At 40.5% G+C, this 18,086-nt stretch overlaps 1 protein-coding gene and 1 long non-coding RNA gene across 1 annotated transcript in view; one reads left to right on the top strand and one right to left on the bottom strand.

The window, feature by feature from the left end:
• Positions 1 to 18,086, bottom strand: part of LOC124264777 — an 89,097-nt gene that overhangs the window by 23,547 nt on the left and 47,464 nt on the right.
• LOC124264788 overlaps positions 745 to 18,086 on the top strand; it is a 22,957-nt gene continuing 5,615 nt past the window's right edge. The window contains exon 1 of the long non-coding RNA XR_006895245.1: positions 745 to 917. This is a non-coding gene — a long non-coding RNA (uncharacterized LOC124264788). The remainder of the gene's footprint in view (positions 918 to 18,086) is intronic.

The raw sequence follows: 18,086 nt of genomic DNA, 5'->3' as shown, positions 1-18,086 counted from the left end.
AACCGCGGTATAGATTTGGTCGTGACAATTGTGCACCATCTTGTCATCTGGACATTTCCATCTTGTTGATTAGTTGTGTGATTCCAAGATATCACCCTGTCACAATATCACAACAGTGGAATTATGGAAGCCTGATGGCAAATCAATAGTTATATCAGCCTTAATAGATTTGGTATTACTTTGCTCATAAGTTTCTTCAGTACTCTTTCTTCTATGTCTTTGTTGCAGTAAAGACCTATACAAGGCGCAAATATTGTGGATCCCTGTCACCGACCTTATCGTGCAATACGCACACACAGGCCACAGACTCACCTGTGTGCAGAAATACTACATGAGCGACAAAACGCGTGTCCATGACGCTAGATGATAGGTCGGAGATGCTGTACAACTCTGAAGCTGGTTATGCAAGAGGTGATTCCAGCTGATGTCTGTCAGTATTGCTTTGTAGCAGTTGGACAACTGATAAATCTAGTAACCTTCATATAGTCTGATCCTGACAGCTATGTATAGCTACTTATAAAGGGTTATACTGCAAACTGTGTTCATCCGTTTAAATAGCAAAGGACACACGTAACAGTGACGGAAACAAACTCGTTGTCTGAAAAAAGGTGACACGACACAAACCCGCATAGTCGCCTTTTGCTCCCAATTGGTGTCTGGAAAGATGATTGTTCCACACTTCAATGGGACCATAATGAGTGGGTGATCTGTAGCACATTTCATTTGCGTTCAATAAGACTAAGGTCTCATGGCAACAGAATGAGGCTGTTCGATATTTCCCAATAGTTGAAGTCTGATTATATTGCATCAGTGCACACAGAGAATGTCGTCACTATGGGGCTCACCTGTCATCATGTAGAACAGGAGATCGCTTCTGTGACCTCTACTGATCCCTCTCCAAATCACGACGGAGTCCCGTCCTTAGCGGTTGTGGCATTATTGAAAGATCGGATTTCTATTGTGGTAGTTCTATTTATGGAACCATGTTACCACATAATCACCAAACGGATGTGTGAAAATATTTTTACTTACAATGTGATACATTTAACGTTAAATATTCTACAAAGAAGAGATCTGAAAAGGCATGATACAAAATAAACAAATAAAAATATAGTATTATACAAATGATTTGACGTTCACTTGATTGTTTTGGTTTCTCAAAGTAAATGTGCATGTATCAATGATACTGATCTTGCAAACACAAAATAATGAAAAGTTGAGAAAACCAAAGAAGATGTGTTACTGCAAAGCAAAGGAATGCAGTACGTTAACCTTGTTTCGTGATCAGCACCTGGCTCCAATATCATGATGTTTGCTGGTGCTTCGTTAAGTGTGTCCATGCTCGGGACCTGAAAATTACAGAACTAAAGGTAATCACACACATATGTGATATGAACTGTAATATCATAGATATCATAAAGTACGTTACATTTTAACAGGAGGCTGAGCACATGTTTAGGATTACGCCGATAACAATTCGTGAACACTGTTGATCCATGGCGATGACACAAGATCCCAGTCAGCAAGATTGTTCCTTGTGTTGGTTACCTTGAGAATGTGCCCCAGTGTTCTGGTATGGCGGGGAACTGATGGACTCATAGGTCACAGGAGGAGTCTCGGTCACGCCTTCATAGGTACTTGTATCTCCTGCAGCATTCTCTGAAGATGAGATCCATTACATATTTCATCAATAAACTCAAATTGTAACGCCCTTCTTACCAGCAGTTCAATAATCTAACCTTTCCCATGAATTCAACTTAGTACAGAAAAGACCAACATCTGCACCTAACTTTTGTATTCTGATAAATCTTCAACTGAGAGTAGTGTCGCTTTTCTGATTCCTCCTCCAAATTGGAATACTGAGCTGGACCGTTAATTTGATCTGAAGCAAATACATATGACAAGATAGTAATTATTTTGCTACTGAAACAGACCCAGGGATAATGATAATATCAACACAATGAGTGAGTGAGTGAGTTACTATTTAACGTCACATCGGCAATATTTCAGCCATATCGTGACGACCAACACAATGAACAACCCGACACCAGTACATACCTAATGATGAATATCCTCTGTTGTCCATTTCCACAGGTTAGGGGTTATCCTGTTAAACACACAAAAACAATGCCTGCTGCAACAATATTACAAAGATCGACTCTGGCAGAACATTATAGTTGTAAGTTCCTAAGACGATTTATCAGGGAGTATGTGTATTTGTTATCTCTTTACCATATTTCATAATTTCGTTACATTGCTATGCAAGTATTCAACATTGCCGATCCACTTCCTGGAAAACAAAAAATAGCCAGATGGGATGGTATTTAGTTTATAACACACACCCTTCATGGAAACAAGTCGCATTGATCGAAAATGAATTTAAAAAAAAAAGATAAATGCAGCAGTATGCCACAAAATGAATGTAGTACGTAATAATCGCAACATTTAACATGTATTTTGTTAGTGAAACTAAATCTTGTTTTGTGAATACCAATTGCAAATGTATCGTAAAATAGAAATCCTAATGATATGATATTTCTTTCAAGCATATCACTCAAAAGTATGGAACAGCAATTGGAGACTATATTGGTTGACCTTGAATAGCTTGCATCCTTATACAACTCAAATGTAACCACATACCTTTAACATTTCTGCACCTGCCAGCTTTTATGTAGAGTACCATGAGTACAATTCCCACAATGAGCAAGGTGATGAGTATCCCGCCTACCACCGCTCCTGCTGTTACTCCAGTACTAGTAGATGGAGTTTCGAGTTTTTGTTTGTGGATCTACAGTTTAACAGAAAAATCATAACAGACGATTACTTATCGCATGTCACCGTATCAGGTGAAAGGGTGACAGTGATCAGTAGACTTGTGTCCAATCACACAGAAAATATGTATAAAACGTGGAACGCTGACTTCTAGTTCTATTCAGACTGATATTGCTAACGCAGATACACAAGTTTACACTCAGAATGCAGTATTCTTTCACGGTGCACACAACATGATATGCGATACTGTGGTAGTACTTTACACAGACACAAGAGCAGTTACTGTTCATTAAAATCCATTGCCGCTGGATTTCAAAAAATAATCGCATCCCAATAGTGCTATTAAAAGTTAAAATAAATTCATTAAAGAAATGTTTGGCAACTGGGGATGATGAGTTATCAATATGATTTAACTGACACGTGGGCAATGTATGGTTCTCCTTGAGTCCACATGATTCAGTTTCAGATGCTACATTAAAGTCCATATCCCCATATTCATTTTAGCAAGTAGTCGGAAAGAAATAAATCTCTCAGATATAAGGCCCATCTTTACGCCACCACCATCCTGCTCAATATCCCCATCATCCAGTCAGAATTGTGCACAGTCCATTTCTTCTTCACCAGATTGATTCGAATTGCAATACACAGTCCATCACTTTCTTGTACCAGATACTCAATCAGAAACGTCTGAGGCGTCCACCATTGAACCCAGGCAGCCACGACCACCATACCGACGACGTTGTTGCACTGCCCAGATCTCTAAACTGTGAAGGTATCTGTGGTGGTCCTTACAACAAATTAATACGAACGTTGTCATGTTGGAATGTTCAAGTGCCATAAAAATGGAAGTAATGATCAATCATCAAACAAAAATAGTTGTGAACTGGGGATGTTTTTATGACAGGGTTTATGCATTTGTCTCTATGTCGACTGTAATTGAGCCTCGTCGTGACTAAAACAACTCGCAGTGGGTGAGTATGGGTTTACGCTTTTAGCAATATTTCAGCAATATCATAGCAGGAGAAACCTAAAATGAACTTCCCATATTGCATTCATGTAGGGAATCCAGCCCAGACGTTCGGCGTGACGAGCGAACGTTTTAATCATTAGGCTACCCCAGTCCTGAACTAGAAAGTAACAGTTAAAGGTCACATGCAACGTAAAACACAACTTTGCAGATTCTGATACCTTTCGGTATGGACTTACCGAAACAAATCATCAAAAATGCAAATTCAACTTATAAAGTTGAAAATTAACGCGATGAAAAAACCCGCGCGAAATCGGAGTTCAAACGATTCACTAATTTTCCCCCAGCGCTTGGGGGAAAAGTGGTTTCAACAGCTGGGCTGCGCTCATAGCACATGCGCAGTGAAATAGGTTCGCGCAGCTTGGAAGCAGGTTGTCCGGTGAATACTCGGTGAAGGCTTTGGTGTGAGCTATTTTTCTAATGTTTTGTTGATATTTCACAGGCGCGAGCTTTTTATATGTTATGACAGTAGATTAACGATTTAACTGTTTATATAATTTCATTTGTCTATTTCACCACACGTTCTTCTTACCGAGTCACTTTCTCAGTTCGATACTTAAAAGCAATGTCATTATTTAGCGTTGACAGAATTTCTAACTGTCATATAGATATGTCGTTGTCACAGACAAAACTCAATGTCTGTTTTTGAAAGCTATGTCTCTGTCCTTAAGATCTGTGATGTATCACATCACAGTATTACGCTGATGTGTCATTCAAGATTCTAAATTATTGATGGTACTAGTGTTTTCATAGAAATAACATCGTATATTTGTTATTATGTTACTAGTTTGCAAGTTCGATTATTTTTCAAGGATTCAATTATTTTGCAAACTCAACTTTTATTGGTCAGTTGTGTGAAGGATCAATATTGTCATAAACAATCACAAAAATTCGTGTTCGAGAGAAAGGTTCTCAAGCAGTTATAATGTATGTATAAATGTAATCCTCCCAACAATCTGAATTGGAATTTATGGTGTTCAATAATTGCTGATTTTGATATTGTTTTAAGTTTACCATCAGATCTGATTTTTCAGTCAATATATGGTTTAGGTGTTTAAAATATAGTGAATGCCAGATTTAGACCTTACCTTTTCAACATATTGGATACATTGACTCACGTGAACTGATTTGTAAAACATACCTTTGCCTCAATTGCCGTTCACTTTGTGAAAGCTTCGATCTTTAAATGCTTCAAAGTTATTGACTTCCTGAATATTGAAAGAATAGTGCTCTTTTCCTCGCCGTCCTAGCCTGTTACCAATCGACGTTCAACCATGAATTGTTGTCATTTGGGAAATTATAGAAGACTAAAGCACGCTCTCATAGGCTATGAAGTTTAGCTCATAAGGTAAAAAGCAATTTTATAGGTCTAAGAAGACCAGTAGAAAGAAACAGGTTGAAATTGATACGTGCACATATATAAAGGCGAGCTTGATGAATGAGGAACATCAGATGAAGCGTTCGTCAAAGCGTTCGCCATGGACTACATATATATCAACCATCCAACAACCAATAACTTGTTTGAGTGGCATTTTCGAACTAGAGACGTACAATATAGAACAATTTTTTTATGGATAACAACTTCTTTATTTCGTGAGTGCGACGTTTCGATACAGATTCTTGTACCGTTGTCTACAATCGGCTGACTCAAAGTCTATATGTGGCTGTCAGAGATTCAGAGAGCAGTCCTGCTTGACAACGGTACAAGAATCTGTATCTAAACGTCGCACTCACGAAATAAAGAAGTTGTTATTCATAAACAATTCTACATCAACCCATCAACCCATAAACCCATCCACTCATCCATTCATCCTCCCATCCATAAACCTATCCATACAACTATTCACCAATGCCTCTAAAAGCAGAAAATGAGTTATTAAAATCGGCCACTCACCTGCAGGTACTATGCTGACTGTGTATGTCACTGACCCGCCTACACCGTTGTCCACTGTCAGACTGTAGTCCCCGAAGTCCTGCTGCTGGAGGTTAGTAAGGTGTAGTCTGGCAGTGTCTGAGATGTCTGAGACAGGGCTGGAGGAACCAGTGAGGTCCTGGCTGGTGCTGATGGATCTACTCCAGGTGAATGTAGGAAGGGGGTAGGCCAGGACTGACACAGACACAGTCACGTCACCACCCAGTCTAGCGGCGTACTTGAGTTGCTGTGAAACTGTCCCTTTGAGTCGCGGTGAACCTGATGCACAACATTTCCCCACGAATCAAAGAAACACACCCACGCATTTGTTTCACAAATACATATCACTGATTTACCAATTGTGAATATCTCATCTGATTGATCAGGACTTATGTTCAATTAACAGATGTTCTAAAACTTTACAGTATTATATACTCAGCATAAAAAAACACGTCAGTACGAATTCAAAATTAGATAGACACTGTAATCAAATCAGTACAGAAATGGACATAATATGCGGATCAAAAACATTTCCTGGGTACAATATCTTGACACGCCAATGAATAACTCAGCACAATTCCAAGTTATTACGTGAACGTTTGCAGTACATTCAGACTCTTGACTTCAGTATCTAGTGTGACCACCACGAGCGGCAATAACTGAAGCACAGCGTCTATGCATGGAGTGCACCAATCGATTGATGAAGGCCATTAGCACCTTGAACCACACCCTGAGAAAGGCCTGGCGCAATAAATCGGCTGTGTTCGGCCTTGGTATGACATTATTCAGTCTCCTCTGAATTTCATCCAAAAGATGTTCTACTGGGTTTAAATCAGGACTAAGGGCTTGTCACTGCATAATGTTGACACCGTTCTGCTGTCCTCTCTAGCTATGGCATTATGGGCCCGGGTGTTATCATGCTGGAAAATGTTCTGGTGACGTGCGCAATGTGGTATGACGTGGTGTCTGAGAGCTAGGTTGGTGTAGCGCACCGCTGTGATGCCGCCTTCTCTCCCTGGACCAAGGTTCTGGAACACCACAGGACCCACTCTCTGGTTCAGGCCTATTCCACCCCATACCATGATGCTTGCACCTCCCCATGAGTCTCGTTCCATAACACATTGGTCTGAGTAACGCTGGCCACGTCGTGGCCATATTCTTGTTCTGCCATCTGCAGTTGATACGCAGTACCGACTCTCATCTGTGAACAGAACAGTTCTCCATTGCCTGTATCGCCAGTGGCACCCGTGAAGATCCACCTCCTCGTGGTGGGTGCTGGGTAACGCTAAGAGATCTTCAACCCCCGTTGTGGACCCGTGGGTATATTTGGTCCACCAACCCGTTCGCCGTGGGTTGCGCCCTGTGTTGGTGAAGGACCGGAATCTGGTGGTTGAGGGCACTGGTTCCAGGAACAGTGTTCCTGTGCCCAACACACCACTTTGCCCTAACTTCACCTAGACGGGTGGGAGAATGGGCCCGGTTCTATCAATCGGCTGGTCACGCCAGGCCCGGTGCATGGAGATTATTTGTGCACATATGTAACATATTACTATTTGGTCTTGGCTGTTCAAATTCAAATTCTATATATAATTGTATCTATGAAATTGCCTAGTGTCCTATGCCAGAAGGCGGTGGCTCATGGGCCAATCTGGGCCAACTTCTTTTTATATCACAATAGGTATCGAGGTATTATCAGAGACAGAGCTTGCTGTCTATCCGAGGATATTGCTATAGAGCTTCACGATCAGGGTGTAACTGCTGTAAAACGTTTCACCATTAAGAGAGGGTACTATTGTGAAAACCAACACCTATCTCTTGCCGTTTGCCCGTGCATCCATACCACCATCCATTAAAGAGGGTTATTTCAATATTGGAGTGGACGTGTATGTCCCCAGTCCACTTCGTTGCTTTAAGTGTAAGAAGTTCGGTCATGGGTCCAACTCTTGTCGTGGCTCTGTTGCATGTCATCGTTGTGGTGACTGCTACGAAAATACAGAATGTGACAATGATTTTAAATGTGCAAACTGTTCTGGACCACATGCTGCTACATCCAAATCCTGTCCTGTTTGGCAAAAAGAGTAAACAATATTGAAACTGAAATGCGAAAAGAATATATCATATCTTGACGCAAAAATGCTATTCATAACTGAGACCTCAACTTCATCAAATAAAACATACTCTGCTGCAGTAACTCGCTCTGTAGCGACATCCTCTGTAACCTGTTAGACTGACTTGATATGGGTCAAGTCTGAAAAACCCATTAATTCAGCTTCAGTTGTATCAGCGACTTCCCCAGTAATTCAGTCAACATCTGGATGTCAAACCGAGAAACAGCCTGAGCCAAAATCAGAAACGTCTCACAAACAGCCTGACATTCAATCAGTCAAAGAAAGGGGAAAAATAAACAGAAAACCAATCCCTATCATTCCTTTATCTCCAGAGGATCTCATAGAAAACTCTTTTGGGCCTCTAGATGTGGACGTTACCCTGTCTACACAAGACAAACGGAGGAATAGCTCCTCCTCACATTCACGAGAACGATCGCTATTGAGGCACCATGACTCAATTCTCGACTTTAATGCAGTGGAATTGCAGAGGATTGAAAAAAACTTCAATGGGATCCACTTATTGATGCAAGATTGTAAACCGTCAGCATTATGTCTTCAAAGAGACTTATCTAAAAATACTGATAACTTTAATCTGCGGCGGTATACCGATTATCACTCCTTTTCTCCTCCGGGAGATATGGCAACTGGGGGTGCTACCATTTTGGTGCGCTAGGGTATAATGCATAGCCCTGTATCTCTTAATACCAATCTTCAAACCGTAGCTGTTCGTCTGACCCTGCATATTGCTTTGACTCTGTGCAGCTTATAACTCACTCACTCTTCGGACATTCGACAATGGGATCTTCAACATCTCTATGATCAGGTTCCAAAGCCGTGTCTCATTATGGGCGACCTCAACGGACACAACCCGCTTTGGGGAGTGCCCACACTAATATTAAAGGCAAAATTCTTGAGGAATTCATTTCCGATTTAGCCAATTATGATACATCCAGCTACATCCAACAAATTCTTCCCTGGATTTGTCACTATATGACTCCATCTTGTATAATGAATTTGAATGGATGATTCATGATGACCTATGTGGGAGTGATCACTTCCCAACCATTCTCAAAACAATCAACCCTGGTGATGATCCACCTTTATCGAGAAGGAATTCGCCAGGGCTGATTGGTCATTATATGAAGCTGTGTGTTGTGTTAAAGCATGCTCAGGAAAATGAAGATCCTATACAGTCGTTTTCAGGATGACATTGCTGACAGAACAATTCCACAGTCCTCTGCAACTCCACACATTCGTAAACCATGGTTTAAAATGAATGTAAACAGGACAGAAAGTGCAGGAAGAAAGCGGAAAATTATTTTCGCAAACATCCTTCCGTCGATAATTTAGACAAAGTAAAATGTTAAATGCCAAGGCTCGACGCGCATTTAAACAAAATAAGCGTCAGTCTTGGAGGAACAATGTTTCCAAAATAAATTCACGTACATCTGTGTCAAAGGTGTGGAACATGATCCAAAGAATAAAGGACAAAGGTTCTAAATCTACTGTTCATCATCTGAAGGACGGTGATACTATATTAATTACTAAAACTGAGTATTTAGTATCAAGATCAACAGTTTATCCAAGGTTTTAAACGATTCAATAGATGGATCACTTTTTGTGGATGATTTAAAAATTTCTTGTCGTGGTAAGAATCTGTATGCTATTGAACGGCAATTACAGTTATGTTTAAATAACATAAATAAATGGTGTCTTGAAAACGGATTTAAGTTTTCTAAATCAAAAACTAATTGTCTACACTTTTGTAGAAAATATAAGCTGCATTAAGGACCCAGAACTATTTTTTAAATGGCACTCCCATCAAAGTTGTAAAGGAGGCCAAATTCTTGGGTCTAATTTTCGATCTCATTTAACCTTCTTGCCACATATCAAATCACTTAAAGCTAAATGTCTGAAGGCACTTGATTTGTTAAAGGTTGTTTCTAATTCAAAGTTGGGAGGGATCAAATTACCCTCCTTCACTTATATAGATCATAGGTGCGATCTAAACTTGATTATGGCTCCATCGTATATGGTGGAGCCTGCAAAAGCAACCTAAAATTACTTGATTCTGTCCACCACCAAGGTCTAAGACTTTGTCTTGGGTCCTTTAGAACCTCTCCTGTTGACAGTCTCTACGTCGAGGCTGATGAGCCATCTCTTACACAACGCCGTATAAAATTGTCCTTGCAGTATATAACAAAACTTTATTCTAACGAGTCTTACCCTGCATTTAACTATGTCTTTACTCCTCTTTACGAGGGATTTGTACAACCAAAAGCCTTCTCTTGTTCCTCCTCTTGGTTTAAGAATTAAACCATTCATTTCTGCTGCCGGCATTGAGCTGGAAAATATATCTCCTTCCCGTCTTCTTTCTTCTCCTCCTTGGCAACTGGTCAGGCCTGAAGTTGACCTAACTCTGACAAAGTTTAAGAAACCTGAAACTAATGAATTACAAGATAAACAAGAATATAATTAATTAAAAATAAATATAATACAAACAAATCCTTATTTACAGATAGAAGTCCAAGGATGGTGGCGCGGTGGCATGTGCCAATGTCATTGGATCCCAAACAATATCCTCTCGACTACCAAACAACAGCTCAATTTTCACAGCAGAAGCTAACGCCATATCAACAGCTATTAAGTATATATATAAACACCGTAAATATAAACAATAGATAATCTTTTCCGATTCTCTTTTTCGTGTCTTCAGGCTATTAAAAATCTTTCTTGTAAACATCCACTTTTATTAGAAATTATTGAATTGTATAATGAGCTTGCAACTGGCCACTGCGACATCGTCTTTTGTTGGTTACCCAGGCACGTTGGCATTTCTGGGAATACAAAGGCTGATCTTGCAGCCAAGGCAGCACTCAACAAATCTATGACACCACTTCTTATCCAATACTCAAAGCTAGCATTAGAACCTACATCCGTGATCTGATGCAAAGAAGTGGGACACCCAAGTAGGTATCAATAAATTACATGAAACAAAACCATGTATCGGTTACACTTACTTGGGTTGTCAGTCCAGATTTGTCATCAAGACGATGTCGTATTGGCCACACAAGATATACTCATGCATACCTACTGAAAGGAGAGGATCCTCCGTTTTGTAGCCCTTGTGATGAGAGAGCCACGGTCAAGCATGTCTTGCTTGACTGTGTTAAATTTCCCATCATAAAGGGATAAATATTTCAACATCAAAACAGTAGAGGATCTTTTTATAAAGTTTATTATAATTTAATCATTTATTTTTAAAAGAGATAGATTTGTTAAATGAATTTTGATATATGTTTTGTAAATAGATAAAGTTTTATAATTGGTAGTTCAGATTGTCAACTTTGATTGTTAGTGGCTGTATCCCCAAAGGGGTTGAAGTAGCGTAAAATTATTGGCCTCCTGGGAGGGTATGTAAGTAAACCCCAAAAAACTTTTCAAAGTTTTTAAATGTAGTATTTTTGTTCTTTTAAATTTCGGCTAAATTATCCTACAATCGCCAGCGGCTGAAGGGATGGTGTAAATCCAGCAAGGCTCAATGCAGGTAGCAAAAGTAATGTAACTCCTCATGGTTCCTAGTATGGTGATCTACCTTCAGTTGTTGGCAATCTATAGCCCGTGTTTTATATTGTATTGTCTTCTTTAATTGAAATGTTTTAGCTTTGTTTGCTAGTTTTATGTTATATCTGTGATTATCTGTGATTTACTGTCAATCGTCAACAGGTTTTAATCTTCAAACTATTTTCACTTTTATTGTATAAATTGTTTTCGTCACGATATGGCTGAGATATTGCCGATGTGACGTTAAATTAACTCATACACTCACACCAGTCACTTTATCGCCAGTTTTGGTGTTGTAGGGCAAACTGTAGACGTTCACGCCGATGACGAGGGGTGTGGATAGGTCTGCGGTTAGGTCTACGGCAATGGAGGTTCCAGACGTCGGCGTACTGTATTAGTACCGATTGGTCTTCCGTGTGTTCCCACTGTCTGGCGGACTGTTTCGGATACCTGCATGAGGGGATTCTGTACATGCTGTCGCACAACATGGCGGTCTTGTCGTCTTGAAGTCACTCTTCGTCTGCCAGTGCTGGGGAGATCATTTGTGGTGTTGGTGGCCCGGAAACGTTGCTGCAGCCCGTAGATGGTCGGAATGTTGAACTGGAAGTGATTGGCAACGGCTTGTACAGTGTGGCCAGCTTCAAGTCTCATCCTAGCGCCTGGTTCCTGTTTTGACTCGCGGCATCCTGCTGACGTTGTATTGTGAATGTTTCAACCAGGTTTGGGGAGCAGTTTATACGGTTGGTCCTTGTGAACAGCACGTGCAGCATGAGTTGCATGAAAACATGGAGAACACCGTACCATCTCCGATATCAGGTTGCGTTTTTGAGACCATTTCCTGGGTTCCATTCTGAGTTTGGGAAGGAATGTCTTTGCTCAGGTACAGTTGGAGATGTTGTCAAAATATACGAAATCAAAACATCAAATGAGTTTACAGTTATCCGTTACTGCGAAGGGAAATTTGTTTCTTTTGCTGCTAGTATATAATGTCTTTACTTGAACTAATTACGTGCCATGGGAAAAAGTTGGAGGAAGACGGAGGAAAGTATGTAATAGTAACCTTCATGGATATACTCACCAGCAGCTCCACCGTCTGGGTGACAGGTGCCCCGATGTTGTTGGTGGCAGTACAAGAGTAGTTCCCTCTTTGTCTACAATCTGCTGACTCCAGTCTATATGTTGCTGTCAGGTAGTTATCTGCCCTTGTCAACTCCTCTGTTCCATTCAGTAATCTGATGACTGACCTTAGATTATTGTCAATATGGCAACTCAATATCACTGCATCAGACTCGTTTACTGTCACTGAACCGCCTCGAGAGTTGGCGGTGAACATGTTAATGGTGAAAAGACACGTGCAAAACAGGGTATATATTATACGGATGTGAAAGACTCACACTCATATTGGCAGGAATGCCACGACCCTCACCCCAAACAATGTGATGGTAGCCACATTGTTGGAACATACAGTGGCATTCATCAACTAAAATGATGCAACGTTACACAAAGACTTTGAATAACAATGTCTGATGAAGATCGGTACTTGTGCATCTTGCATCTTGCATCTCGGAAAATGATTCGGGATCACATACATGACGCAATAGGAGACAAATGCGATTGGGCAAACAGACAGACAGTGGCAAGCCTAGTTTTGTACAACAGTACAACACGCGGTGCCTAATATCAAACGCCAGATGTGATAAAACCCCATGAATTGTACAACACTTCCTTGACAGCAGCCAGCTTCAACGCGTTTTCGAGGTCTGTTCGCCCATGGAACACACCTGACATGTGATGACAGCAACCACATACTCTTACTTACAGACAGGAACTCATCCAGGCGATTTGAACATAAAGTTGTCGCATGAGGGTTGTGGTAGCTGTACACAGATATTTCTGACAGATATTCTGACAATGATGCTTACACTGTGCATCCACGGTCACCTCCACAGTGTCAGATCTCACTACAGATGTCCCCACACAAGGACTGAGGATGCTGGTAGTTGTACATACATATGTCCAGTATTCTAACAATGATACTTACACTGTACAGCCACTGTCACCTTCACAGTGTCAGATCTCACTACAGATGTCCCCCACACAAGGACTCAGGGTGTCGGTAGCTGCACACACATATGTCCCTGCCTGTGATCTCTCTGCATGTTACTGATGGTCAGGTAGAAAAGCTACCACCAGCTTTCCTTGTCCATGTCACGGCTGCTGCAGGTATAGAGTCGACATAGCAGGTCACAGTCAGCGTCTGTCCCTCTGTCACAGTCTGAGTGGAGGCGGGAACAGACACAGGTGGACCGTCTGGGATAGGAAACTGCTGTAACACTGTCACCAGTGTAGACTATATACTTACACTGAACATCAACACTGGCTGTAACACTGTTACCAGTGTAGACAATATATCTTACACTGAGCATCAACACTGGCTGTAACACTGTCACGAGTGTCGATTTATACTTACACTGAACATCAACGCTGACTGTAACACTGTCACCAGTGTAGACTATATACTTACACTGAACATCAACACTGGCTGTAACACTGTCATCAGTGTAGACTATATACTTACACTGAACATCAACACTGACTGTAACACTGTCACGAGTGTAAATATATACTTACACTGAACATCAACACTGACTGTAACACTGTCACCAGTGTAGACTATATAGTTACACTGAACATCAACACTGGCTGTAACACTGTTACCAGTGTAGACAATATACTTACACTGAGCATCAACACTGACTGTAACACTGTCACGAGTGTCGATTATATACTTACACTGAACATAAACACTGACTGTAACACTGTCACCAGTGTAGACTATATACTTACACTGAACATAAACACTGACTGTAACACTGTCATCAGTGTAGACTATATACTTACGCTGAACATCAACACTGACTGTAACACTGTCACGAGTGTAAACTATATACTTACACTGAACATCAACACTGACTGTAACACTGTCACCAGTGTAGACTATATAGTTACACTGAACATCAGCACTGGCTGTAACACTGTTACCAGTGTAGAACAATATACTTACACTGAGCATCAACACTGACTGTAACACTGTCACGAGTGTCGATTATATACTTACACTGAACATAAACGCACTGCTGTAACACTGTCACCAGTGTAGACTATATACTTACACTGAACATCAACACTGGCTGTAACACTGTCATCAGTGTAGACTATATACTTACACTGAACATCAACACTGACTGTAACACTGTCACGAGTGTAAATTATATACTTACACTAAACATCAACACTGACTGTAACACTGTCACCAGTGTAGACTATATACTTACACTGAACATAAACACTGACTGTAACACTGTCACGAGTGTAAGACTATATACTTACACTAAACATCAACACTGACTGAAACACTGTCACCAGTGTAGACTATATACTTACACTGAACATCAGCACTGGCTGTAACACTGTCATCAGTGTAGACTATATACTTACACTGAACATCAGCACTGGCTGTAACACTGTCACGAGTGTAAATTATATACTTACACTAAACATCAGCACTGACTGTAACACTGTCACCAGTGTAGACTATATACTTACACTGAACATACAACACTGACTGTAAACACTGTCATCAGTGTAGACTATATACTTACACTGAGCATCAGCACTGGCTGTAACACTGTCACAAGTGTAGACTATATACTTACACTGAACATCAACACTGACTGTAACACTGTCACCAGTGTAGACTATATACTTACACTGAACATCAACACTGACTGTAACACTGTCACCAGTGTAGACTATATACTTACACTGAACATCAACACTGGCTGTAACACTGTCACAGAGTGTAAATTATATACTTACACTGAACATCAACACTGACTGTAACACTGTCACCTTCCCCATGTGTATTATTAGGTTGACAAGCAAGGTTTCACCTCACTTGAGGCTGACTCTCCGAGACGGAACTGAACCAAAGTTCAAAGCTACCTAATCCCAAATTTACACCCAACATCTATACCCATTCTATATCTCCGTGTGACATGTTCTAATGTAGGTAACACCAACATGGAGCTCTTATGGGTTTTACTCGATGTAATGAGATCAGCAATACGTCGGGATGCTATACATATAATGCTACCCACATGAAGCTGATGATACACAGTTCAAATCTACCTAATCCCCTAAATAAGACATTAACGGTATGTTTCAACTCTTGGCAATTTGTCAAATCCCCTACTTCAATGCTAAGGTAGAGATTGTCCCACCTAACAGATAAGATACACACAAGACGATTTGTAAGTTTAGTAATCATGGACATTTCCGTCATTGCTTCTTGACATACATTCGGCATATTTGCTGTCTTATGTAATTTCGATAATTTTGTATGTACAGTCATGCAAGCGAAAGTCTCTGTTGTGTGGACACATCACTATCAATGGCGACGCTGCTGCAAGGATATTTTTTCTGCAAGGAATTGCTCATATACAATCGGCAATTCATGGGACATCGCTACATGAAACACCCCTTATTCAGGGATACTAATTCATTCAATCTCGGTTTTATTCTCAGTGACTGCTTTCAAAACGCTTCACGTTGGTAAAATCTATGATACCCAGTAATAGATATATATTGACCAAGAAGATGGAATCAAATGCTTGTTTAAGAACTATCGCCCAAAACTGATGCAGCATGTTGTAGAGATTCAGCTGAAACAACATCAATACTTCTCAATTCTCTTGATAACAGCACATCTTGTAGTTATTGGTTGCTTTATCTTGGTTTCCACGGTATCTCATGTTACGGAAACAGTCGTGTATCATTGCATGTTTGACTTTGAGAGTAGAGAATTAAGGTTTGCCACATTACTCAACAATTGTCTCAATCCCTGTTCACTGTTCAGGGAACTGAACTGATCGAGTTCGAGGTCCCATGCGACACGGTCATGTCCAGCCAGAAAGCTATGCTGGAAAGCTAGGAGTCATCTTTGACTCAGCAATGAGCATGGAGAATCACGTCAGCAACATCTGCAAACTGCTTTCATTACGTTTGAACTACTGCGACAGTTTACTATACAAGTTAGATATTTGTTTACGACACAGCTGCCAGACTCATAACACGTACACATACGTATGTGAGCATTAAGCCGATATTGAAGTACTCACACTGGCTCATGGTAAGAGGGAGATCTGTCTTTAAGCGTTACGTGTTTGTTTACAAGTTCTTTGATATTTTTATAGTTTGACACAGCGATTCACATTATTTGCTTGGTTCTGGCCTCGTTAGTTCAACGACCAAGAAATACCACGTTTGTGTCCATATAATCAATATATGACACGTCACCCCTGAATTTCTAGGTTCAAAGTGTTCACGTGAGGCCCAGTCGTCTCATTCGCCTCAGTTCACTGACTGCCATCATTCTAGCAAGCCAGACATGATATCTGTGATGACTCACGCACTGGTACAAAATCAGCTGAGGGACATTAGTTTTGTCTTTATTTATCGACACTTTCTATTTTACAAATGCAAAGGGAAATCTCTTGTCTATGACTATTTACATTTTATAAACTAAGACCAGATTTGAACATATACAACTGAAAAGCTAAAACTCTGTAATTTGGATGTCACTATAAATCCGTATGTCCCAGGTTTATATGACACGCGTAATACTAATGTGAACAATTGTCAACTAAGGGAGACAACTCTGCATTTCCCGGGATTACAACATGTGATCAGTCAGTAAAATATTAAATCGAAGTAAACAAGTGTATCGACACATTTAAAGTGTGATAATTATATACACTGGCATGCAGAAATAGCGTTCACAGTTGCCATGTAGGTGTGTTGTGATGCAGTTAGAAATATATACATTGTACATATCTGCTGTGTGATGCAGTTGGAATTATATACATTGTACATACCTGTACATACCTGCTGTGTGATGCAGTTAGAAATATATACATTGTACATACCTGCTGTGTGATGCAGTTAGAAATATACTGAACATCATTGAAAACGCACCGCTTATATAAGTTCAGATTATTAAAAGCACGTGTAAGAAATAGAAAATTTTGAATGGATAATAACAGATGGACGACTGACAAAAAACAACAACACAGAAAAGACGCTCATTCATTGAAATGTTCCACAGTCAGAAAGGATCAAACACGTGGGGTCAAATTGAAAAGTCAATATCGCGTGTGACCGCCATTTGCATTGACACATGCCGTTCAACGTCTCCTCATTGAGTCAATAATTGTCCGAATAGAGTTCTTGAGGATGGCATTCCACTTCTGCAGTAGTGCAGCCTCAAGTTCGGATGTTTCGCATCTGTTGTTGCCGCAAAACTTTGACCAATTTCGTCCCACAAGTGCTCCATGGGGAAACATCTGGAGATTGTGCTGGCCAATGAATAACCTGGATGTGTTGCTGGGCCAGATACTGCATGGAAAGTCTTGTTGTGTGTGCCCGTGCGTTGTCCTGTTGAAAAATATGGACATCTTGGGGGTGATTGGAGACAGATACGATGTGATTCTGAAGCATCTGCTCACGGTAATAAAAGGGCATTAACTCTCCCCTTGACAGACATAGAAGGCAGTGCTGTGATTGTAATTTATTTTATCCCAGACCATGACACTCCCACCACCCAAAGGTCCGTCTCAACCACACACTCATTAGCATAACGTTC

The sequence above is a fragment of the Haliotis rubra genome, unplaced genomic scaffold, assembly GCF_003918875.1.
Source record: "Haliotis rubra isolate DU_JTF1 unplaced genomic scaffold, ASM391887v1 Scf941, whole genome shotgun sequence".
NCBI classification, from domain to species: Eukaryota; Metazoa; Mollusca; class Gastropoda; order Lepetellida; family Haliotidae; genus Haliotis; species Haliotis rubra.
Note: the sequence above shows the minus strand (reverse complement) of the source record. Positions and strands in the feature narration are given on the sequence as shown.